Genomic DNA, 26,732 nt, shown 5'->3' on the forward strand with positions numbered 1-26,732 from the left:
CACCACAGCTGGAGTGCCGGAGGTTAGCCATCACTGCCATAGGACCGCACATGGCCGGCACTATGATAGAAATGCCTATTCTTGTCTGCTATTGCAAACAGGGATAGGACATGTGCTATATGTTTGCGGGGCCGTGGAACGGAACTACAGATGTGGACAGCACACGGGTGTGCTGTCCGCATCTTTTGCAGCTCCGTTAAAATCAATCTTTGTGGAACCTTTGCGGACCCCTTCATATGGTCATCTAAATGGACCCTTAGGGTCCATTCACACGTCCGTGGAATGGGTCCGCATCCATTCCGCAATATCCGGAACGGGTACGGACCCATTCATTCTTAATGGGGTAAGAATGGATGCAGAGAGCACATTATGTGCTCTCCGCATCCGTGTTTCCAGAGCGCAGCCCCGATCTTCCGGTCCGCAGCTCCGGAAAAAAATAGAACATGTCCTATTCTTGTCTGTAATTGCGGACAGTTCTATGGGGGTGCCGACAATTTGCTGATCCGCAATACACCACGGACGTGTGAATGGATCCTTAGAGAGGGATTTGCAGCAGTAAGGACTCTTTGACACAAACGTTTTTTTGCGTTCTGTATACGGCCCGTTTATTGCGTTCCGTATACGAAACCATTCATTTCTATGGGTCTGCAAAAAAAACTGAATGTCCGCATTTTGAGTCTTGTCCTATTATTGTCCGCAAATCACGTTCCGTGGCTCCATTCAAGTCAATGAGTCCGTAGAAAAAACGGAGCACATATGGAAATGCATCCGTATGTCTTCCTGAATCCGTTCCGTTTTTGCAAAACCATCTATTGAAAATGTTATGCCCAGCCCAATTTTTTCTATGTAATTACTGTATACTGCATATGCCATACGGATCGGATGCGGATAAAATAATACGGTGGTGTGAATGTACCCTAATACAGACACCAAAATACACCCAGACTGAAGTGTCTAAATGAGGCCTAATTTCGAGGAAGAGGTAATGTTCAACTACAGGGTATGCTTCACCAGTGTGGCTACATGATGACATGTGTCAGACTACATGCCATGTAATGTACGTGAACAGTGTCGCAATGTGACATGCTGGATTTTGTGTTGCAAGCCGCATGTTTCTCACACATTTTTACTCCATTGACTTTAATGTAAGTTAGGTGCACAACTTTTCTGCAATACTCTGCCGTACCCTAGGCAGGACAAATTGTAGCTGTGTGTGTCAATTTGGGGTACAAATGTATCATTAAAGGTGCATTTACATGAGAGCAGACAATTATTGGTAAGGCTACTTTCACACTTGCGTTTGGTGCGGATCTGTCCTGGATCTGCACAGACGGATCCGTTCAGATAATACAACCGTCTGCAACCATTCAGAACAGATCCATTTGTATTATCTTTAACATAGCCAAGACTTATCCGTCTTGAACAACATTGAAAGTCAATGGGGGATGGATCCGTTTTCTATTGTGCCAGATTGTGTCTGTGAAAACGGATCCGTCCCCATTGACTTACATTAACTTACATTGATCCGTTTGGTTCAGCGTTGTGGTGTCCGCCTCCAAAGCAGAACGGAGGCAAACTGATGCATTCTGAGCGGATCCTTTTCCATTCAGAATGCATTAAGGGCAAAACTGATCCGTTTTGGACCGCTTGTGAGATCCCTAAACAGATCTCACAAACGGAAAGCCAAAACGCCGGTGTGAAAGTAGCCTAAGGAAGCGTTCCTTCCTGATATTTGCCTGCTTGTCAGTGGAGGTAAAGAGGAGCATTTACATGCAGCGAGGACAAGCTTTGGGTATGCTATCGCTCTTCGGCACACAGATTCATTGTTTTCTGGGGAGCAGATCCTTCACACATCACAATCTGCTGCCCTGAAACAATGACTGAGCGGTCAGCACGAAAGATTATTTCATCTGAGGAACAAGCGTTTCATCAGTTGATCTGTGGCCCCTTCACACGGACTGATTTCATTGGAAACTATATACGAACCTGAAAAATCAGGCCGTGTAAATCCAGCATTAGATTTCTTTGCTTATGGACAGAATGCATGAAATTACAATTATTGCACTGTTTTATGACATCATGAATATGGTACTGTGCACAGCATAATTATGACCCAAAATATGGGTATATTAATGGTTTTGAAACTCTTATTTAATAAACCTTAGTTTTTTTGCAAATCTAAATAAATAAAATGTATCTATACTTTGCAGTCACAGTAGGGGGCGTTTTCTCTCTTTTCTTATACAGGTAAATTACGTTATGTCTGTGCATAACCTGTAATAAATGCCCCAACAAATAATCATAGAATAATCTTTGCACCATCGCTGTTTTACACTGACCCCCAAAGATCTCTATCTGATGTTCAAAGCACCGATACAGGCTTTAGGCCAGATACACAGGAGCGAGTTCAATGCGAGGAACTACCTGTGTCAGAGTGAGGACAGGATCGCACAGCATTATAATGATTTGTAATGCTGTGTGTCCCTGTGAGACCTGAATTACACTGACAGCATTATGTCAGTGTTATACAATACATTTCAGACCTCTAACGGTGCTGGGAGGTCAGGACCGGAGCTACTGCATACTGACGCCGAGTCCGATGGAACGCACTCATCAGAAAAGGGCCTAAGGGTCACACAGCCATTACAAATCATCATAAGGGCTCATGCACACAAGCTTATTTTTTTTTCCACGTCCGTTCCGGGTGTTTTTGCAGCCCGTATGTGGAACCATTCACTTCAATGGGTCCACAAAAAAACAGAAGTGACTGTGTGCATTCAGTTTCAGTATGTCCGTTTTGCAAAATAAATTAGAACATGTCCTAAGGACAGGCATTGTTACAATGGATCCGGGGGGGGGGGAAGTAACACATACTTCAGGTTTTTTTTTTTGCTGATCTGTGTTTTGCGGATTGCAAAATACATACGGTCTGTGTCTGAGGCCTAATGTTGTGCGGTCCTGGAGGGAGGGGGCCAGAATTTATAGAACACACTGCTAGAAAAACAAACTGCATGAAATATGGGGCAAAATACAAGCATTTTTTTGGGTGTTTAATGAGGAAGATTATCTGTAGGGGCCCTTACAGGCATCAGCCTTGGAAATGGACCAAGTCCCATAAGGCACCACAGTGTGTTTAAAAACGCCCCGAAAATGACATCGCGCAGGCAGTGGTGTTTCTGGTGAACTTTGTTACGTTATGGCTAAGAAAATCTCTGTAACCACCCCCCAACCTTATTCTGCAGGTCGGTATGATTAGAGCAATACCACATTTATATACTTTATTATGCATGTATTTTTAATTTTTTCGCATCTCCACATTTTGACAGTTAAAACTTATTTTTCCACCTGTGTGAGGGCTTATTTCTTGCAGGTTGAGAAGTAGTTTTTATTTATTTTTTTATTAGTACCATTCTGGTACATATGACTCTGATCACTTCAATTTTTGGGGAGGTGGGAAACATAACCAAAAAAGAACAAATCGTCTATTTTTATTCATTTTCCATTATGGCACTGGGAGCCTTTACAAAGCGATTGATCGGAGGCCCCCTCCTTCTGCCTAATCCCACTGTCGCTACTGACAATGGCATCTGAGAGGTTAGGTGACTGGGATCAGAGTCAACTCTGTCCTGGTCACTGCCGGCAGGTGTCAATTGTATTACAGTCAGCACCCACCGAGTATAGAGCGAGCTTAGCATTCCATACATATCTTTAAAGCTTCATTCATACGTCAGTGTTTTTGACGGATGTGTGCGGTACGTGTTCTCCACAGACAGCACACGTCCCCATTCATTTTAATGTTGGTACTCACACATCAGCACGGTCCGTGCATGCAGTACTTTTTTTTTTTTAGTTAAAAAAAAAAAAAAGGATCTAAAACAATCTTTTTTGTGCTTCTGATAGATCAGAACGGAAAGTGAAATAGTGATGTGAACTCTCCCTCACAGTGCCCGAGGCTGGCAGACTGCGCAGGCACCACCCGCATACATTTTGGGTTGAACCATGCTAGGATAACAAACCCAATGTACGGCACACGATCCCGGAATTGCCCGTGACCCAATTAGACTTAAAGGGGTTATCCCACTTTGCGTTTTTAAACTTACCTGCTGCCACCGCGCGTTCACTTCCTGGATTCTGGCTGGGGGCGGGCTTCATCTTGATTGAAGTCTTCTCCCGGCCGTGCCGCGCACTGGACTGAACGCGCACACCGCCGCGCATGCGCAATGGTGACTTGTACGCAGCTCTGTACTATTCTGGCCGGGAAGAAGTCACAGTCGCGCATGCGCGGCAGCGTGCGCGTTCAGGACAGCGAGCGGACCGGCCGGGAGAAAAGAAGGAGTCTTCTGGGCAAGCGCGACCATCGGGATTTTGGAGAAGAGTGGTGGTCGTAACCAGGGGAGACCGAGTCACAACAATAAGGTAAGTGGGGGTGAATTTTATCCTAATCGGTGGGAATTTTTTAATAAAGTATATTTACAAAAATGATCACTGTCAAATCATTACCAGATTTAACAGTGATCATTATGATGGGATAACCCCTTTAAGTGCAGTGCTTGCCCGATAGGGTAATGTTAGTAACTAGAGATGAGCGAATTTCATGTTATGAAATTCGTTCATGCTTAGTTTGGTGGTAAAAGCAGAATTGCGTTATGGATTCCGTTACCACAGACCAAAACGCAATGCATAACGGAATGCCTTTAGAGGCATTCCGTTATTCATTCCATCATAATAGAAGTCTATGGCCTGCATATTGGATCTGTCCCTTTTCCGTTATGCTAGAGAGGACTGCCCTGCATAACGGAAACGGGACGGATCCGTTTTACAGCCCATAGACTTCTATTATGACGGAATGAATAACGTAATGCCTCTGAAGGTCCGTGGTAGCTATAAGGAAAGTGTTTTTTTGAGACAAACTTTATGGAGCATTCCTCCAGTGGTTCGAATGGATCCTTTGTAAGTCCCATGAGGACAGTATTTAAATCCCAGGAAGAGACTCGAGGTCTAATTGAAGGCTTTAGTCTAGATGCAGATTTAACAAATCTTCTGATCCATCTATGGCCCTCCAAGTCAGTGTCGAAAAAGGCGTTCAGGGCTGATATTTGAACCTTCAAAGTAGATGGTCTAAGAACTAACTCCAGACCTCTTTGAATAAAGTCAAGAATCTTTTGAATATTAGGTTCTGAATGGTTAGGTGTCCAAGCACAGAACTTTTTCCATATTTTTAGGTAAATAGATGATGTCACCTTCTTCCTGCTTGATTTAAGGGTAGATATTACTTTCTCTGATAGACCTTTACGTCTTAAAATGTCAATTTGGGATCCACGCCGTTAGTTTGAAGAACTCCGGATGAGGATGTGTGATCGGGCCCAGAACTAAGATGTCCTTCTTGAAGGGAAGGATCCATGGTTCCTGTGATGTCGGTCTCGTTAGCAGAGAGAACCAACTCCTTTTTGGCCAAAACAGAATTAAAATTAGAGTGTCTCTCTCTTGCATGGCCTTCTGTATTGTTCTGTGGATTAGTTGAAATGGGGGAAAAGCATAAGCGAGGTCCAAATCCCAGTTCTGGGAGAATGCGTCTATTGCCCAGGATTTGTCCCTTGGATTCAGAGAGTAGAACAGTGGGACTTTTGCTGTTCTCTTTCTATAGATGGCCGACCCCATCTTATTACTATCATGTCGAATGTCTGTCTGTTTAAGGACCATTCTCATTGATCTATTTTCTCCCTGCTTAGGAAATCATCTACCACATTTTTGCTCCCTTTTAGATGTACAGCTGAGACAGATTTCACCGTACTTTCTGCCCAGGAGAATATTTTCCGACAGATTTCCTAGTCTTACTAACCTCGTTCCTCTCTGATGTCTGAGGTAGGATATCGTCGTCACATTGTCTAAGATAATGTTTGTGTGTCGGCCCTTTCATTCTTTTGAGGCTGCTTTTAAAGGTCTCCCAGATTGCTCTGAGCTCTCGATAATTCGATGACTGGACTGCTATCTCTGCTGAGCAGACCCCCTGATAGAGGCTTTCGTTGACCTTTTCTCCCCACCCTGTACCGCTTGCATCGGTGTGGATCACTACGGATGGTGTTTTTTGCCAGACTACTCCTCTCTTCAAATTTTTTTAAATCAGCCACCAGAGGGAAGAGTTTTTTACATGTTGCGGAATCTGAATTTTCTGGTCCAGTGATGTCTGGCATTTGTCCCACTTCCTCAGTAACCAGGCTTGGAGAGTTCTGTAGTGGATCTGACACCAGGGAACCGCCACAATGCAGGATGTCATTTGACCTAAAAGACTCATGGCTTCTCTGATGGAGTAAGATCTTTTTTTCAGAAACTCCCTGGTCGTTCTTTGTAAAGTTTCTATTCTTTCTGCTGGAAGAAAGGATGTTTGTTTTGCAGAGTATAGGGGAATACCGAGGAATTTCGCCCTTGCTTTCGGTAGTAGGCACGATTTGCCTTGGTTTATCACCCATCCTAGACTTTCTAAAAGATGACAAGATCTGTTTCTATTTCTAATACAACCGCATGCATCCGTTCAGAACGGATCCGTTTGTATTACCTTTAACATAGCCAAAACAGTTCCATCTTGACCACCATTGAAAGTCAATGGGGGACGGATCAGTTTTCTATTGTGCTATATTGTGTTATTGAAAATGGATCCGTCCCCATTGACTTACAGTGTGTCAGGATGGATCCGTTTGGGTCAGTTTCGTCAGACGGACACCAAAAAGCTGCAAGCAGCATTGTGGTGTCTGCCTCCAAAGCAGAATGGAGGTGTAACTGAGCCAAACTGATACATTCTGAGCGGATCCTTATCCTCTCAGAATGCATTAAGGGCAGAACTGATCCATTTTGGACAGCTTGTGAGAGCCCTGAACGGATCTCACAAACGGAAACCAAAACGCCGGTGTGAAAGTAGCCTTAGGTATGTCGTCAAAAACTTTAGACTCAGTAGGGCCTATTTTTAAATTCCCTAGAGATTCCCAATCTCATTTCTGGATCCACCCATTTATCTGTAATCATCTCATTGATGTTCTCATGTATGGGAAAGACTCTAGAGAGTTTGGTCTTTAGGTTGTTAAAGTAGCCCTAAATTAGAGCATTTAAGATGCACTCTGGTGCTCCAAATCAATGTACCCCCAAGGGGTTAATATCCATGCGTGGTTGAGAGACTGGACACTGACACAGAAGCTGGTCAAAGCAATCTCTAATTTATTACAGAAAGTAAGCGGTATATGTATCTTCAGAAGAGGGCAGTACTTTCTGAGGCCCAGGCATTATTTCATTGGCTCAAAAGGAAGAACAGATAAGAGAAACAGAGATAACATCCTAACATCTGCACACTGTGTATCACTTTGGAATGTGAACTAATGTAAACATCTAAGTGTCCGCCATTTTGTAATGGCGTCTACTCTAACAATAATACTGCATACGTCATATGTGACACTTCAAGGAGGTGCTTCTCTATAGGCAGTGAATAATATGTATATATCCTCAAGTCATATGATTGGCTTATGCATTCCTCCACAATCTATACATCTCCCTTGGGACACCTGTACAAAGATGAGAAAACAGACCATTCCCACAGCACAGCTCTTTGCCTCCCTCTCTTCTCCAGTCTTGAAACAAAGAAGGGGGTGGGAGGCACTTGAAACAAGAAAAAGTTAACTTATTACAGTCCTAGAGATACAAAATATAGAATAAAATTCACACATCTTTAACAAGGTCTCGGAACATCTCCTCCTGTACAGAACAGGGTTTTTGGACATCTATCCCCATAGTATCCCTGACCGCTTTTAAAAGGTCGTTCATTTTCTCAGTGGAAAAACTATTTTTTTCCCCTCAATTCTTCCACTACCTTTCCCTTCTGATCAGGGATTTTAGTCATCCCATCTTTTTGACAAGGAAACTTCATCTTCCAGACCATCAGAGTCCGAGGAGGAACTTCTCGTCAATCTTTGGCGTTTGGGCAGTTGCAGCCAAGACTCCTCGTGGAATGATGCCAGTGAAGATTTAACTTCCTCGTGGATCATAGATTTGAATTCCTGCATTCATCTCTTACAATTTTGGTAACACACTCTTTAGAGGTTTTTTTTTGGAGTATTGATCAGGAAGCTTAACATAGCATTGAATGTATTTTGTACTCCTCCTCGGCTTATTCAAAGCCTATTTAGAGACCTATGGTAAGAGCAGCTCTATCAGTGCAGGATTCTTTGTATACATATATGCCCCTAAGGACATAAGGACTCAGTAAAGGAGAGTATATAGAGGTACCATACATAGAAATAATATCTGAGGGAGAGGAAGACCCATCCTGTTCCCTTAAGTAATAGCTAATTAGGTTGTAGCCTTATGTACAAAAGTATGGTCCCCAACATACTACTGAGCCTGCTGCCAATGTATCCCCGCATGGGGGAACTCAGTTTGCTGCGTTGGAGCATCCAGCTCTCTAGGCGGCTGAATCTCTGGGTCCGACATCCTCCAGCACACTAGGCCTCAGTCAGATCCGTGGCCCGCACTGACTTTTAAATGCTTCGGCCCCCGCGCACAAGCACTTCCGGGTACGCACACGCGTGTTGCTGAACCCGGAAGTGACGTCAAACGCCCACGACACGTGCTGTTTCTGCGTCTAAGGCAGCTGATTTCACTAGGAGACAGGGGTAGGCTACAGATTAAAGGGGTTGTCCGGGTTCAGAGCTGAACCCGGACATACCTCCATTTTAACCCCAGCAGCTTCCCTGACTTGAGCATCGGAAAAGTTCATGCTCCGATGCTCTCCTTTGCCCTGCGCCAAATTTGACGCATGGCAAAGGCATTTTTCGGAGATCTGATGACTTACCGGGCTCTCCATGGGGCTGCCAGGAAGCCCGGTGACGTCACCGAACACACTGCCGGGCAGAAGTTTCCGCCCGGCAGTGTTATTGAAAGCAAGAGACCTTGCCCTGCCCATCTCATGCACCGCTGCTACCCTCAGGGGGGCTGCCTGGGTGAAAAACCATATTACTTACCGGTAATTTCCTTTTCATGAATCCTCCATGACGGCATACCATGAGAGATCACCCGCCTCCAACCAGGTAGGGACAGGAAGTATAAAATAGACCCTCCTCCAGCATATCCTCAGTGTCTTCTGGACCGACAGCCTAGAGAATCTATTCTTCCAAGTCATATATATAATATTTTTTTTTTGCACACACACATACCTACTTTTTATAACAGTTTTGGTTTATTTATATATTTTTTTTTTTTAAAGGGGGGGGGGGGGGGAGGGAAATCCCTGCCGTCATGGAGGATTCATGAAAAGTAAATTACCGGTAAGCAATATGGTTTTTCCCTTTCATCCTCCATGACGGCATACCATGAGATATATCAGATCAATACTATCCTAGGGAGGGACTTCTAAAACTCTCCTACCGAAGGAAAGCTCCTGCTTTGACCGAGTGTCTACCCTATAATGCTTTATAAAGGTTTGACCATGTTGGTGCCCTACAAAGCTGTTCTATTGAAACATTAGCCTTTTCTGCCCATGAAGTAGAAATCGATCTTGTGGAATGGGCTTTGAAATTTTTTGGCAGAGAAACCCCCATAGAGTTGTAAGTTTCTAATATTGCCGATTTAATCCACCTGGCTAAGGAGTCTTTTGTGGCTCTATGACCTTTAAATTTTCCCTGGAACTGGACAAACAAATAGTCTGATTTCCTGAAATCCTTTGTGGCCTCTAAATAAACTAAGATGTCTCTGCACACATCAAGTTTGTGAAATTTTTCTTCACCTTTGGATTTTGGATTGGGACAAAAGGAAGGAACCACAATCTCCTCCTGTCTATAAAATTGGTAAACACTTTAGGTAGGAAGGAAGCATCCAACCTAAACACCATTCTGTCTGGAAATATGAGAAAGGATTCCACTATCTTCAGTGCCTGAATCCCACATATTCTGCGAGCTGATGTGATAGCCACTAAAAAACAAGACCTTTAGGCCAAATGCACACGGCCGTTGTTCACGCCCGTGAGCGGTCCGTGGAGCCGCGGCCTGGATTCCTGCTGAGTGCAGGAGCGCACGGCGTTGTTGGTTGCTATGACGCCGTGCGCTCCCTGCTGCCGGCACAGTACAGTAATACACTGGTATAGATCATACCAGTGTATTACTGTACTGTGGCGGCAGCAGGGAGCGCACGGCGTCATAGCAACCAGTGACGCCGTGCGCTCCTGCACTCAGCAGGAATCCAGGCCGCGGCTCCACGGACCGCTCACGGACGTGAACAACGGCCGTGTGCATGGGGCCTTAGTGTGATATATTTTAAGGACACATCTGACAATGGTTCAAAGGGGGCTACCGTTAACCCTGAAAGGACCAGATTAAGGTCCCAAGGAGAGACATAAGGTCTAGAAAAGTGTTTCAATCTATCTGCTCATTTCAAAAACCTGATGATCCAAGGGTGGTCTGCGATTTCTATATAAAAAAACTGAACTCAATGCTGATACATGCACTCTTAAAGTATTAGGACGTAACCCTTTGTCAAAACCAGATTGTAAGAATCCTAATACCGTCTGAATGGAAAAAAATCTGGCATAAACTTTTAGATTGAGAACATCAGGCACAAAATTTTGACCAGACTCTGGAATAAATCTTTAAGGTCACTACCTTTCTGCTAGCTGCCATGGTATTAATTATATCATCGGAAAGTCCCTTGGCTTTTAAAGTTAACCTTTCAGATTCCAGGCAGCCAGATGTAGTTTCTCTACCCGGGGGTGACAGATTGGACCTTGGACTAGTAGTTTCTTTGTCCAGAGAAGAATCCATGGACTCTCTAATGACAGAATTTTTTACAGAGGGAACCATGATTTTTTTTTGGCCATAGTGGGGCTATCAGTATTACATGAGCCCTTTGTTGTCGGATCTTTCTCAATACTCTGGGAATTCACGCTAGGGGAGGAAACGCATACGCTAGGCGGAATTCCCACTTTTGTGCCAGTGCATCCACCCCTATGTTTCCATCAAAGGGATTTAAAGGGTTTCTACCACTTGCTTTGCACCCATTTCGTTTTCAGACACTAGCGATCCGCTAGTGTCTGATGTACAATACAAGCTAAGTATTATCTTCTTCTGTTCGGCCGTTTTGTTTAAAAAAGCACTTTTATATTTATGCAAATGAGACTCTAGGTGCTATGTGGGTGTCTTTTCAGCACCTAGAGGCTCCGTCTACCTTCATAAACTGCCGTCCAGCTCCTCGCTCCAGCACGCCCATCTCCTAGTGAATTCGATCCTCCCCCTGCTTCTGGCGTCTGAAATCTCGCGCCTGCGCCGTCCGTCTCTGCATTCAGCGGCGGCGCAGTGGAAATGTCTGACCGCTCCCTGCTCAGACATTTCCACTGCGCCTGCGCCGAATGCAGAGACGGACGGCGCAGGCGCGAGATTTCAGACGCCAGAAGCAGGGGGAGGATCGAATTCACTAGGAGATGGGCGTGCTGGAGCGAGGAGCTGGGCGGCAGTTTATGAAGGTAGACAGAGCCTCTAGGTGCTGAAAAGACACCCACATAGCACCTAGAGGCTCATTTGCATAATGCATAAATATAAAAGTGCTTTTTTAAACAAAACGGCCGAACAGAATAAGATAATACTTAGCTTGTATTGTACATCAGACACTAGCGGATCGCTAGTGTCTGAAAACGAAATGGGTGCAAAGCAAGTGGTAGAAACCCTTTAAAGAGAAGAACTTTTCGAGTTTTGTATTTTGTGCTGTAGCAAAAAGGTCTACTTGCGGAGTCCCCCACATTGAGGTTATTTGTGTAAAGACCTGCTTCTCTAGGCTCCATTGTGTTGATTTTAGAGGTACCCGACTTAAGAAGTCCGCTTTCACGTTTAACCACTTCAACCCCGCTAGCTGAAACCCCCTTAATGACCAGGCCACTTTTTACACTTCTGCACTACAGTACTTTCACAGTTTATTGCTCGGTCATACAACTTACCACCCAAATAAATTTTACCTCCTTTTCTTCTCACTAATAGAGCTTTCATTTGGTGGTATTTCATTGCTGCAGACATTTTTACTTTTTTTGTTAGTAATCAAAATTTTACGATTTTTTTGCAAAAAAATGACATTTTTCACTTTCAGTTGTAAAACTTAGCAAAAAAACCGACATCCATATATACATTTTTCGCTAAATTTATTGTTCTACATGTCTTTGATAAAAAAAAAATGTTTGGGTCAAAAAAAAATGGTTTGGGTAAAAGTTATAGCGTTTACAAACTATGGTACAAAAATGTGAATTTCCGCTTTTTGAAGCAGCTCTGACTTTCTGAGCACCTGTCATGTTTCCTGAGGTTCTACAATGCCCAGACAGTAGAAAACCCCCACAAATGACCCCATTTCGGAAAGTAGACACCCTAAGGTATTCGCTGATGGGCATAGTGAGTTCATAGAACTTTTTATTTTTTGTCACAAGTTAGCGGAAAATGATGATTTATTTATTTATTTACTTTTTTCTTACAAAGTCTCATATACCTTGGGGTGTCTTCTTTCCAAAATAGGGGTCACTTGTGGGGTAGTTATACTGCCCTGGCATTCTAGGGGCCCTAATGTGTGCGAAGTAGTTTGAAATCAAAATCTGTAAAAAATGGCCAGTGAAATCCGAAAGGTGCTCTTTGGAATGTGTGCCCCTTTGCCCACCTAGGCGGCAAAAAAAGTGTCACACATGTGGTATCGCCGTACTCAGGAGAAGTTGGGGAATGTGTTTTGGGGTGTCATTTTACATATACCCATGCTGGGTGAGAGAAATATCTTGGCAAAAGACAACTTTTCCCATTTTTTTTTATACAAAGTTGGCATTTGACCAAGATATTTATCTCACCCAGCATGGGTATATGTAAAATGACACCCCAAAACACATTCCCCAACTTCTCCTGAGTACAGCGATACCACATGTGTGACACTTTTTTGCAGCCTAGATGCGCAAAGCGGCCCAAATTCCTTTTAGGAGGGCATTTTTAGACATTTGGATCCCAGACTACTTCTCCCGCTTTCGGGCCCCTAAAATGCCTGGGCAGTATAAATACACCACATGTGACCCCATTTTGGAAAGAAGACACCCCAAGGTATTCAATGAGGGGCATGGTGAGTTCATCGAATTTTTTTTTTTTGGCACAAGTTAGCGGAAATTGATTTTTTTTTTTTTGGTATTTTCTCACAAAGTCTCCCTTTCCGCTAACTTGGGACAAAAATTTCAATCTTTCATGGACTTAATATGCCCCTCACGGAATACCTTGGGGTGTCTTCTTTCCGAAATGGTGTCACATGTGGGGTATTTATACTGCCCTGGCATTTTAGGGGCCCTAAAGCCTGAGATGAAGTCTGGAATATAAATGTCAAAACATTTTTACGCATTTGGATTCCGTGAGGGGTATGGCGAGTTCATGAGAGATTTCATTTTTTGACACAAGTTAGTGGACTATGAGACTTTGTAAGAAAAAAAAAAAAAAGAAAAAAATTTCCGCTAACTTGGGCCAAAAAAAATGTCTGAATGGAGCCTTACAGGGGGGTGATCAATGACAGGGGGGTGATCACCCCATATAGACTCCCTGATCACCCCCCTGTCATTGATCACCCCCCTGTAAGGCTCCATTCAGATGTCCGTATGATTTTTTGGGATCCGCAAAACACATACGGACGTCTGAATGGAGCCTTACAGGGGGGTGATCAATAACAGGGGGGTGATCAGGGAGTCTATATGGGTGATCACCCCCTTGTCTTTGATTACCCCCCTAGTAAGGCTCCATTCAGACGTCCGTATGTGTTTTGCGGATCCGATCCATATATCCGTGGATCCGTAAAAATCATACGGACGTCTGAATGGAGCCTTACAGGGGGGTGATCAATGACGGGGGGCTGATCAGGGAGTCTATATGGGTGATCACCCCCTTGTCTTTGATTACCCCCCTGTAAGGCTCCATTCAGGCGTCCATATGTGTTTTGCGTATCCGATCCATGTATCTGTAAAAATCATACGGACGTCTGAATGGAGCCTTACAGGGGGGTGATCAATGACAGGGGGGTGATCAGGGAGTGTATATGGGTGATCACCCCCCTGTAAGGCTCCATTCAGACGTCCGAATGCGTTTTGCGGATCCGATCCATATATCCGTGGATCCGTAAAAATCATACGGACGTCTGAATGGAGCCTTACAGGGGGGTGATCAATGACAGGGGGGTGATCAGGGAGTCTATATGGGGTGATCAGGGGTTCATAAGGGGTTAATAAGTGATGGGGGGGTGTAGTGGTGTTTTGTGGTACTTTACTGAGCTACCTGTGTCCTCTGGTGGTCGATCCAAACAAAAGGGACACCAGAGGACCAGGTAGCAGGTATATTAGATGCTGTTATCAAAACAGTGTCTAATATACCTGTTAGGGGTTAAAAAAAAAATCGCATCTCCTGCCTGCCAGCGAACAATCGCCGCTGGCAGGCTGGAGATCCACTCGCTTACCTTCCGCGCCTGTGTGCGCGCGTTCACAGGAAATCTCGGCTCGCACGAGATGACGCATATATGCGTGACTCTGCGCAGAGCTGCCGCCTCCGGACCGCGATCCTGCGTTAGGCGGTCCGGAGGCGGTTAAAGATCCCTTGAGATGTACTGCTGATAGGGAATTTACGTGACTTTCTGCCCACGAGAAAAAAAAAAAATCGCCAATTGGCCCAGACTTTCGCTCCTTGTCCCTCCCTGATGATTTAGGTAGGCTACTACCATTGTATTGTCGGATCTTATTTGTATATCTTTTCCTATTATATCCTGAGACAGAGCTTTTAATGCTTCCCAAACCGCCCAGAGTTACCTCTGATTTGATAATTGACTCATCTGATCCATAGACCATCGTCCTTGACGGGTATGGAGGGAGCAGACTTGCATCGGTGGTGATCGTTTGAATCTGATCAGAAAACCAATCTACTCCTTTTAGGTGGTCCGGGTTTAACCACCACTGGAGTGAGTTTTTTACCCAAGGAGGAATGGGGATTATTTGATCTAAGGCCTCTTGCTTTCTGTTCCAACATCCTAGTAACCACTGTTGCAGGGTACGAGTGGAATTGGGCGCATTTTACTGCAGGAATGCACAATGTTAGGGGGCCTAAGGCCCCTTTCACACGGGCAAGTATTCCGCGCGGGTGCGATGCGTGAGGTGAACGCATTGCACCCGCACTGAATCCTGACCCATTCATTTCTATGGGGCTGTTCACATGATGACTTATGCGTTGAGTGAAAATCGCAGCATGCTCCTCTTTGTGCGTTGCGGTGCGATAATCCACGCAATGCAGGCCCCATAGAAGTGAATGTGGTTGCGTGAAAATCGCAAGCATCCGCAAGCAAGTGCGGATGCGGTGCGATTTTCACGCATGGGTTGTAGGTGACAGTCTATTCACTGTATTATTTTCCCTTATGACATGGTTATAAAGGAAAATAATAGCATTCTGACTACAGAATGCATAGTATAATAGTGCTGGAGGGGTTAAAAAAAAATCAAAAAGTTAACACCTTATCCTCTCGATTGCGTAGTTCCCGGTCTGTTCTTTACTAGCTGTGGGCTAAATGACCTGTGGTGATGTCAGATCACATGCTCCATCACCATGGTGATGGACCATATGATTGGAGCATGTGCTCTGACGTCACCACAGGTCATTTAGCCCACAGCTAGTAAAGAACAGACCGGGAACTACGCGATCAAGAGGATAAGGTGTTAACTTTTTGATTTTTTTTTAACCCTTCCAGCACTATTATACTATGCATTCTGTAGTCAGAATGCTATTATTTTCCCTTATAACCATGTCATAAGGGAAAATACGATCTTCTGTGAAGAAGTTCGGGTTTGAGTACCAAACATGCACGATTTTTCTCACGAGAGTGCAAAAACGCATTACAATGTTTTGCACTCGCGCGGAAAAATCGCGCATTTTCCCACAACGCACCCGCCTCTTATCCGGGCAAAAAACATGACGCCCGTGTGAAAGAGGCCTAACAGTCTCATACTTTCCCTGACTGAACAACTTGCCATTTCTGTGAATCTTGATTCTTTTTATTGTTGCTGATACTTTCTCGGCCGGGAGAAACGTCTTTTGAAGTATGAAATCCAGACATACGCCTAAAAAGATTAGTCTCTGTGAAGGGAAGAGTTTTGACTTTTCCCAGTTTACAATCCACCCTAATTGGGACAGAATCTGACATGTTTTTGATATATTTGTCTCTAGATTTTCCTCTGAGTTCCCTACCACAAGAAGGTCCTCTAAGTAGGGTATTAAGATATTTCATCTTCTTAAATGTGCCATGACCTCTGTCATCACCTTTGTGAACACTCGGCGCGGAGGTGATCCCGAAGGAAAGAACCTGGAATTGAAAGTGATACAACCTTTCCCCCAGAAATACCACAAACCGCAGATATCTGAGCTTTGTATATTGGTACATGGTAATATGAATCTCTTAACTCTATGGATGCTAAGAAATAAACTTATTTAAAAAAAATAAAAAGGCTATGGTTGACCTTAGGGATTCCATCTTGAACCTTTCATATTTTATGAATTTGTTAATTTTTTTAGATTTAGAATCAACCGGAACTTTCCACTGGGCTTTTTCACCAAAAACACTTTAGTATCCTTTTTCTTGTTGAGCATAGGGTACTGGAATAATGGCTCTTTGAGATAGAAGATTCCAGACACCTTCCTCGAGATTCCTGAAGGAGGGAATGTCTTTTGAATGGGTGTTACCCTGAAAACAATTTCTGGGGGAGGAAGACTGAAGGAAACATCGAGACCTTCTGCTATGATATTTAGCACCCATGTATTTTGGGTGATATTTTACCAGTTTTTTAGAAAAAAAAAAAATCGAAGCCTTCCCCCACACTTGAATCTTGGCATCATTGTTTAGAAGCTTCTGCATTTTTGGGGGTGAACATGAAACCGCTCTTCCTTCCCATATTTAGATTTTTCCCTTTTGACCACTGTCCTCTGTTCTTTTAGAATGAAATGGGCCCCTTTTCTTTGCCTTAGAAAACGGAAAGTTTTTTTTGGAAAGGATTTTTTAGAATCCGCTGCTTTTTCTAATATCGTTTCTAAATCCTGCCCAAACATCAAGCTGCCATAAAAGGGCAAATTACACAATTTTATTTTTGATGCAAAATCCCCCGTCCAGGATTTTAACCATAGGGCCCTCCTTGCTACTACCAATAGACTAGAGGTTCTGGCAGCTATTCTAACCGACTCCGCTGTCGCATCAGATAAGTCTACCGCTTTTAATAAAAGAGGGAAAGAATCTTCTAGGGTATCATAAGGTCTACCTTCCTTAAGCAGGACTTCTAACTACTGTAACCATTTTTTCAGAGATCACGATACTAAAGTTGCAGCTAAATTGGGCTTAAATATGGCCGTAGCAGCTTCCCAGGCTTTTTTAACCCCTTAAGGACCGAGGACGTACCGGTACGCCCTATTTCCCCGAGTCCTTAAGGACCGAGGACGTACCGGTACGTCCTGACTTAAAATCTGAATTCCGGCGCCGCGGGGGTTAATCGGAACGGGATTTCGGCTGAAATCATTCAGCCGGCATCCCGTAACAACGCAGGGGGTGGTCATTTGATCAGAAACTTCAGAGTGCCTAAAATCAAGATTTCACCTTCCCCCTGCACGATTTGATGGCGGCGGGTGGTGCAGGGAGGGTGTCGCAGGCGGTGGGGGCGTTGCGGGAGGCGGGCGGTGCGGCAGGCGGGATCGCGATCCCCCGCCCGCCTCCTATTGCGTAATCGTTGGTGTACAGTGGGTATACCAGGGTGCCAGCACATTGCTGGCACCCTGGTATAAACGGCTGACATCGTTGATGCGATGTCAGCCGTTTAACCCTTTCCATACAGCGGTCCGTACAGACCGCTGTATGGAAAGAGTTAACAGTAAGAAGGAGCTCCCTCCCTCTCCCATCGGGGGGTTGCTGTGCCTTTGCAGCCCCCCGATGGGAGAGGGAGAGAGCCCCCAGACAGCCCCCCGAAGCCCCGTCCTCACCCTTCCCCATCTGCGAAGTTGTGGCAGACGGGGAAGGTTCCCATGGCAACAGGACGCCTGCTCAGGCGTCCTGCTGTCCATGGTGCTGAACAGATCTGTGCTGAAAGCATAGATCTGTTCAGTGTAAGTAAAATACAGTGCAGAACCCTATATAGGTTCTGTACTGTATTATACAGACATCAGACCCACTGGATCTTCAAGAATCAAGTGGGTCTGGGTCAAAAAAATAAAAAAAAGTGAAAAAAGTTAAGATAAAAAAAAAACATTTATCACTGAATAAAAATTAAAAAAAATAAAATACACTACACATATTAGGTATCGCCGCGTCCGTAACGACCTGATCTATAAAACGGTCATGTTACTTTCCCCGCACGGTGAACGCCATAAAAATAAAAAAATAAAAACTGAGAAAATTGAAATTTTGCCCACCTTACTTCCCAAAAAAGGTAATAAAAGTGATCAAAAAAGTCGCATGTACGCCAAAATAGTACCGATCAAACAGTCATCTCATCCCGCAAAAAATGAGACCCTACTCAAGATAATCGCCCAAAAACTGAAAAAACTATGGCTCTTAGACTATGGAAACACTAAAACATGATTTTTTTTTTGTTTCAAAAATAAAATCATTGTGTAAAACTTACATAAATAAAAATAAAGTATACATATTAGGTATCGCCACGTCCGTATCGACCGGCTCTAGAAAAATATCACATGACCTAACCCCTCAGATGACCGTAAAAAAAAAAAAAGTGTAAAAAAAGCAATTTTTTGCCATCTTACGTCACAAAAAGTGTAATAGCAAGCGATCAAAAAGTCATATGCACCCCAAAATAGTGCCAATCAAACCGTCATCTCATCCCGCAAAAAATTAGACCCTACTCAAGATAATCGCCCAAAAACTGAAAAAACTATGGCTCTTAGGCTATGGAGACACTAAACAATTTTTTGGTTTTAAAAAAAAAAGTTATTGTATAAAACTTACATAAAAAAAAAATTTTTTATACATATTAGGTATCGCCGCGTCCGTGACAACCTGCTCTATAAAATTACCACATGATCTAACCTGTCAGATGAATGTTGTAAATAACAAAAAAAAAAAACGTGCCAAAAAAGCTATTTCTTGTTACCTTGCCGCACAAAAAGTGTAATATAGAGCAATAAAAAAATCATAAGTACCCTAAACTAGTACCAACAATACTGCCACCCTATTCCGTACTTTCTAAAATGGGGTCACTTTTTTGGAGTTTCTACTCTAGGGGTGCATCAGGGGGGCTTCAAATGGGACATGGTGTCAAAAAAACAGTCCAGCAAAATCTGCCTTCCAAAAACCGTATGGCATTCCTTTCCTTCTGCGCCCTGCCGTGTGCCCGTACAGCAGTTTACGACCACATATGGGGTGTTTCTGTAAACTACCGAATCAGGGCCATAAATAATGAGTTTTGTTTGGCTGTTAACCCTTGCTTTGTAACTGGAAAAAAAAAAATTTAAATGGAAAATCTGCCAAAAAAGTGAAATTTTGAAATTGTATCTCTATTTTCCATTAAATCTTGTGCAACACCTAAAGGGTTAACGAAGTTTGTAAAATCAGTTTTGAATACCTTGAGGGGTGTAGTTTCTTAGATGGGGGTCACTTTTATGGAGTTTCTACTCTAGGGGTGCATCAGGGGGCTTCAAATGGGACATGGTGTCAAAAAAAACTGTCCAGCAAAATCTGGCTTCCAAAAACCATACGGCGCACCTTTCACTCTACGCCCCGCTGTCTGGCCGTACAGTAGTTTACAGACACATATTGGGTGTTTCTGTAAACAGCAGAGTCAGGGCAATAAAGATACAGTCTTGTTTGGCTGTTAACCCTTGCTTTGTTAGTGGAAAAAATGGGTTAAAATGGAAAATTAGGCAAAAAAATGAAATTCTCAAATTTCATCCCCATTTGCCAATAACTCTTGTGCAACACCTAGAGGGTTAACGGAGTTTGTAAAATCAGTTTTGAATACCTTGAGGGGTGTAGTTTATAGAATGGGGTCATTTTTGGGCGGTTTCTATTATGTAAGCCTCGCAAAGTGACTTCAGAGCTGTAGTGGTCCCTAAAAATTGGGTTTTTGTAAATTTCTGAAAAATTTCAAGATTTGCTTCTAAACTTCTAAGCCTTGTAACATCCCCAAAAAATAAAATATCATTCCCAAAATAATTCAAACATGAAGTAGACATATGGGGAATGTTAAGTCATCACAATTTTTGGGGGTATTACTATGTATTACAGAAGTAGAGAAACTGAAACTTTGAAATTTGCTAATTTTTCAAAATTTTTGGTAAATTAGGTATTTTATTATGCAAAAAAATTAATTTTTTTGACTTTATTTTACCAGTGTCATGAATTACAATATGTGACGAAAAAACAATCTCAGAATGGCCTGGATAAGTCAAAGTGTTTTAAAGTTATCAGCACTTAAAGTGACACTGGTCAGATTTGCAAAAAATGGCCTGGTCCTTAAGGTGAAAATGAGCCCGGTCCTTAAGGGGTTAAAGAGTGGAATCTACTTTCTTGTCCATAGGATCAAAGATTTCCATTGTCTTTGCATCACTTCTAACATATTTTTATGTACTGGGAAGACCCTTTTCCTGTGCTCGAGACCCCCATACATTTCATCTTGAACAGAACTATGATTTTTTTTTTTTTCAGAAAGATCCATAGTCGTCCTAATTGCTTTTTATCAACTCATTTGTATCTTCTGAAGAAAATAGAAAGCTTAATCACCGTCTCAATCCTGATCTGGGTTTGAGGAAAAGCCGGAATTAGACTTACCGGTAATTCATTTTCCACGAATCCACCATGACGGCCCAGAGAGAGATTGACCCCTGACCTCTGTAGGGGCAGGAACAGAGATAGGTTTAAAAGGACCCCTCCCACCACCATTCACCAGTGAGTTCCAGATTATAGTGCTACAATCACCAGTTTACAAGTGAGACAACTCAAAGTGTTGTGTTTTTTTTTTTTTTTTTTGGTATTACCTCATACCAAGGTTTTTTTTTTTTTTTTTTTTTCTTTTTTTTTTTAGGGCGGGATATCATGCCGTCATGGTGGATTCGTGGAAAATGAATTACCGGTAAGTCTAATTCCGGCTTTCCACTTCACCACCATGACGGCCCAGAGAGACATAACAGATTATATATGAACTAGGGTGGGGCAACGGCCTGAAGGACCTTGCGACCAAATGCGAGGTCGGAGGACCTGGATAAGTCGAGCCTATAATGTTTAATGAAGGTATTAACATTAGACCAGGTAGCAGCCTGGCATATCTGATTTAAGGAAGCTCCTGCCCTTTCAGCGAAGGAGGCAGATACCGCTCTTGTGGAGTGAGCCCGAATGACCTCTGGACAACTGATGCCCTCGATCTTGTAGCAGTCTGTAATAGTCTGTCTTACCCAACGGGCAATGGTAGATCTGGAAGCTGTCTTCCCTTTATTCTTACCACCGAAGAGCACTAATAAGTTGTCCACCTTCCTCAGGTTCTTAGTGACCTCTAGGTATTTTAGTACTGCTTGTCTGACGTCTAGCGTATGGAAACGTTCCTCACCAGAATTTTTAGGATCTACACAGAAGGAGGGCAGAATGATCTCCTGGTTCCTATGGAAGTCTGTTACTACCTTTGGCAAAAATGTAGGGTCTAGCCTCAAGGTGATACGGTCCTCCTGTACCCTGAGATATGGTTGTCTTATTGACAATGCCTGGATCTCACTCAGTCTTTTTGCTGATGTTATGGCTATAAGAAAAGCCACCTTATGAGAAAGATTCTTCAGGGAACTTGCGTCCATGGGTTCATAGGGTGGACCTGTGAGTCCTCTAAGGACGATGTTTAAGTCCCAGGTAGGCATCCTCGATCTGAGGGACGGTCTTAGTCTGGCTGCAGACCTTAGGAATCTTTGGATCCATCTATGGCTGGCCAATTCGGAATCGAAGTAGGCGCTAAGTGCTGAGACCTGGACTCTCAGGGTAGAAGGACTTAACCCTAACTCTAGTCCCTTCTGAAGGAAATCCAGAATCTTCTGTATATTTGGTCTGGTTTGATCTGGGGCTTCGTCGCCCGACCAGGTGCAGAATCTTTTCCAGATCTTGAAATAAATGGAGTTAGTCACCTTCTTTCTGCTGGCCTTTAAGGTAGATATAACACCCTCAGAGAGACCTCTCTGCCTTAGGAGGTTGGACTCAGGATCCAGGCCGAGAGGCTGAAGATTTCCGGATGGGGATGGAGAACCGGCCCCTGGATCAGGATATCCTTTCTCCTTGGGAGAATAAATGCTTCCTGTGGAGAGAGTTTGGTTAGGATCGAGAACCAGCTCCTCTTGGGCCAGTACGGGGTGACCAGGATTACTCTGGCTCTGTCCCTGATGATCTTCTGGAGAACCCTTGGGATTAATGGGAATGGAGGGAAGGCATATGCAAGGACCCAGTCCCAGTGCAGGGAGAAGGCGTCGATCGCTAGGGGCCCGTCCCTTGGGTTTAGGGAGCAAAAGGTTGATACCTTTGCGTTTGTCCTTGTGGCGAATAGGTCTATTACTGGAAGACCCCATCTCTGGACAATCAAACTGAAGATCTCGGCGTTTAAGGCCCATTCTCCCTGGTCTATGGTAGTCCTGCTGAGGAAGTCTGCTGCGCAGTTTAGGCTTCCTTTTAAATGAACTGCCGATATTGATTTTACGTTTTTTTCCCCCCAGAGGAAGATTTTCCTGGATAGACATTCCAGCTTCTGAGATCGTGTGCCCCCCTGATGCTTGAGGTAGGACACGGTCGTTATATTGTCTGAATAGACCTTTATATGTTGGTTTTGTAGTTTTGGAGCAGCTGTTCGTATTGTCTCCCAAACTGCCCTGAGCTCCCTGTAGTTGGAGGACTGGGCTGCAATCCTTGGAGGCCAGTCTCCCTGGTACAGATCGGAGTAAATTTTTGCGCCCCATCCTTTTAGGCTGGCATCGGTCTGAATATGCACTGCTGGGGTCTTGAACCAGACCATGCCCTTTTCTAAATTTCTTGTGTGAAGCCACCACCGGACTGAAGACTTTACGTGGCCCGGGATCAGGATCTTTTTGTCCAACGAGGTCAGATTTTTGTCCCATTTCCTTAAAAGCCAGGACTGAAGGGCTCTGTAATGGGCTTGGCACCATGGGACTGCTACAATGCAGGCTGTCATCTGACCTAAAAGGCTCATCGTTTCTCTGAACGAGAAGGAGCGACGTCTCAGGAAGGCTCTGATTGATGACTGTAGGTTCTGGATTCTTTCTGCCGGAAGGAATGTTGTTTGTTTTTCTGAATCCAGCAAAACCCCTAGGAATTTTACCCTGGTATTCGGAACTAGGGAGGATTTCTTTAGGTTTATCACCCAACCTAAATATGTCAGAAGGGAGCAGAAGATTTCTCGATCTGCTATAGACTGACCTACCGTGTTTGAAATAAGTAGAAAGTCGTCTAGGGAGGCGACCATCTCTACCACCCGTTTCGTGAAAATCCTTGGGGCTGAGGCCAGCCCGAAGGGGAGAGCCACGAACTGGAAGTGGTGAACAGACCCCTCGTGATCCCTTACTGCAAAGCGCAGGAACCTCTGAGACTGGGAGTGAATGGGAACATGATAATATGCGTCCTTCAGGTCGATTGTACAGAGGGACGCATCCTTTTGGATTAAGGGGATGGTAGAATTTAAAGATTCCATCTTGAACCTTTTGTAGATCACAAATTTGTTTAGCCTCTTTAGATTTATGATCATGCGGAAGGCGCCCCCCGGCTTTTTTACCAAGAAGAGGCTGGAGTAGAACCCCCGCCCTCGTTGAAGTTCGGGAACTGGAATTACTACTCCTAGGTCCAGAAGATTTTGGACCTCCTTCCAGATCTGGCTGTACTGAAAAGGAGAAGGGTGGTGAGAAATCAGAAATACGTTCGGAGGGGGGGAAGATAGTTCTATTTTGTATCCAAACTTGACCAGATTTTGCACCCAGAGGCTCGGAGAAGTCTGTTGCCACTGAGCAAAATGTAGGGATAGTCTTCCCCCTATCCTGGCGTCACAGTTTCTCACCGCCCTTGTTTTGGGGATTAAGCAAGAACCCTCTACCTCTCCCCCCTTTGGGGTAACTCCAACGTCCGGTTTTTCCTTTACCACGAAAGGAACTGCTTTGGGTATTTTGACCACGAAAGGAAGGTTTCTTTTTAGGGATCCTATCCTCAGGGAAACCCCTCTTTTTATCCGTAGCCTTTTCAAGGATCGTGTCCAGTACAGGGCCGAACACGTATTCGCCCGAGAAGGCTATGGAACACAATTTCATCTTGGAAGGGATGTCTCCTGACCAAGATTTCATCCAAAGCGCCCTCCGGGCTGCGTTGGACAGGGCTGCATCCTTTGCCGAAAATCTAATTGTCTCTGCAGAGGCGTCCGCCAGAAAACCTGTAGCAGATTTTAACAAGGGAATGGAATCTAATATCTGTTCCCTAGGCGTTTTGCTGCTTAGATGATCCTCTAATTCATTCAGCCATAGGTACATAGACCTAGCGACTGAAGTAGCGGCTATGTTTGTCTTAACACTAAACATAGCCGCCTCCCAGGACCTTTTTAATAAGCTGTCGGCCTTTCTTTCCATCGTGTCCTTTAGCTGACAGGAATCCTCAAATGGAAGTGAGGTTCTCTTGTTGACCTTGGCCACCTGTACATCGATTCTAGGGACTTCGTCAAAAATTTTTGAGTCTGAAGGGTCAAATGCAAGGCGATTCCTGAATTCTTTGGATATACCCAGCTTCTTTTCTGGATGGGCCCATTCATCCATCACCATCTCCTTAATATTTTCGTTTATGGGGAATACTCTGGAGCGTTTGACCCTCAATCCCCCAAACATTTCCTCCTGAACTGTATGGGGTTGCTGAACATCCTCTACCCCCATGGTATCCCTGACCGCCTTTAAAAGGTCGCTCATCTCACTGGGAGTGAAGGAAAATTTTCTGGAGTCCTCAATGATCTCGCCCTCAGATAGGTGATCGTCTTCCTCTTTTTTAGAGGATGATGCATCCTCCTCTAAATCCTCGGAGTCAGAGGGGATGTCTGCCCCCCTGGGTCTTTTCGGTGGGCGGATCTCCCTGGTATCCTCACGGAGGGAGGCCAAAGAAGATTTAACCTCCTCCTGGATCATGGATCTGAACTCCTGCATGATTGAGGGCTGTTCATCTCTCACTATCTTAGTGATGCAATCCTTGCACAGTTTTTTTGTGTAATCCTCAGGAAGCCTGACGGTACACTGGATGCATCTGGCGGTCTTCTTAACTTTTTTTAAAGTAAGTTTGGCCTAGCGAGAGAGAGAGAGAGGCAGCCCATTTAATTAATGTCAATCTGGTATAGGAACAAAATTAAATGCAGTATACCAGCAGACACCACCAGGGGGAGGGGACAGTGGTTACTCTCTAAGGCACAACCTCCCCCTGTAGCCAACTAATAAGCCGCCGTGCCCAGGTGGGCTACTCACGCTAGGGCGCTCTGGAGCGGTCTGCTCCTTCTGCTGTGTCTCCTTCTCCTGGTCCGACATCTCTGGTAGGAGAGCGATGCAGATAGCGCAGCGGGAAAGCTGTTAGCGTCCTTTTTATGAAAAACCATCTACTTCCGGGTTCCGGCCAGCGGCCCGGAAGTGACGTCAGACGCGCGCGACGGCCGCGAGCGTCTTTCCGGTCGGCTACCTCCGAGAGGTAGGCGACCCGCGGCATTCTCAGGGCAGGCTTCCCTCACAAGGGAGCGTGACCCCGGCGTCCCCTGTCAGCTTGAGAACGAGTCCGCCGGAGAGCAGGGGACGCATCCCTGGGTGAAAAGGAGCCACAAGGGAGGCAAGAGCACCACCGACGCGGTCACCCAGGTACTAGAAAATAATAAACGAGGTCCACTTCACCTCCCTGGAAGCCAGAGAGGACTTTACTCTGTCCTGGCCACTATAGGGGCAGGAACACACTGGTGAATGGTGGTGGGAGGGGTCCTTTTAAACCTATCTCTGTTCCTGCCCCTACAGAGGTCAGGGGTCAATCTCTCTCTGGGCCGTCATGGTGGTGAAGTGGAAAAGATTTGTAATTTTTGGATGTGACTTACTGCAGCTGCACCCCCAGAAGGTGCCATCTGTCCTGCCTCAATATCCGACATATTGCTGCTCTGCACGCCCTCCTAAATCTCTCCTTACCTGCAGTCATCAGATAGGCGGACAACTTCTGTCTTGATCTGCCGCGCCAAATTAGGCTCCGCCCACTTACGGCCATCACATAAACCGGAAGTCCCTGTGGAACGCATCAGACTTCCTGTGACGTCATCACTATGCACCGGAGGAAGCGCTGTGATGAGGAACATCTTCCAAGACCGGAGGGACTAAGTAAGTGTCCGGTTAGCACATGGCCCTTCCAAGCCTGCGCAAGCAAGGAGGTAAGGAGCAGGTTCACATACTTAGACCTTCAGCACCAAAACCAACTCCAATATAGGAGGTTGGTGCCGTCTGCCCCCTCATGTGCAATAAGGCATCCTCGACTTTTCCCCCACCTCTGCCTGCCTACACAGAAGTGGACCCATAACAAATGCAATGAGTGTTAACCCATCTCCCACCTGCAGGGACAGGAAGACACTGAGGATATGCTGGAGTAGGGTCTATTTTATACTTCCTGTCCCTACCTGGTTGGAGGCGGGTCATCTCTCATGGTATGCAGTCATGGAGGAT

The sequence above is a fragment of the Bufo gargarizans genome, chromosome 9, assembly GCF_014858855.1.
Source record: "Bufo gargarizans isolate SCDJY-AF-19 chromosome 9, ASM1485885v1, whole genome shotgun sequence".
NCBI lineage: Eukaryota > Metazoa > Chordata > Amphibia > Anura > Bufonidae > Bufo > Bufo gargarizans.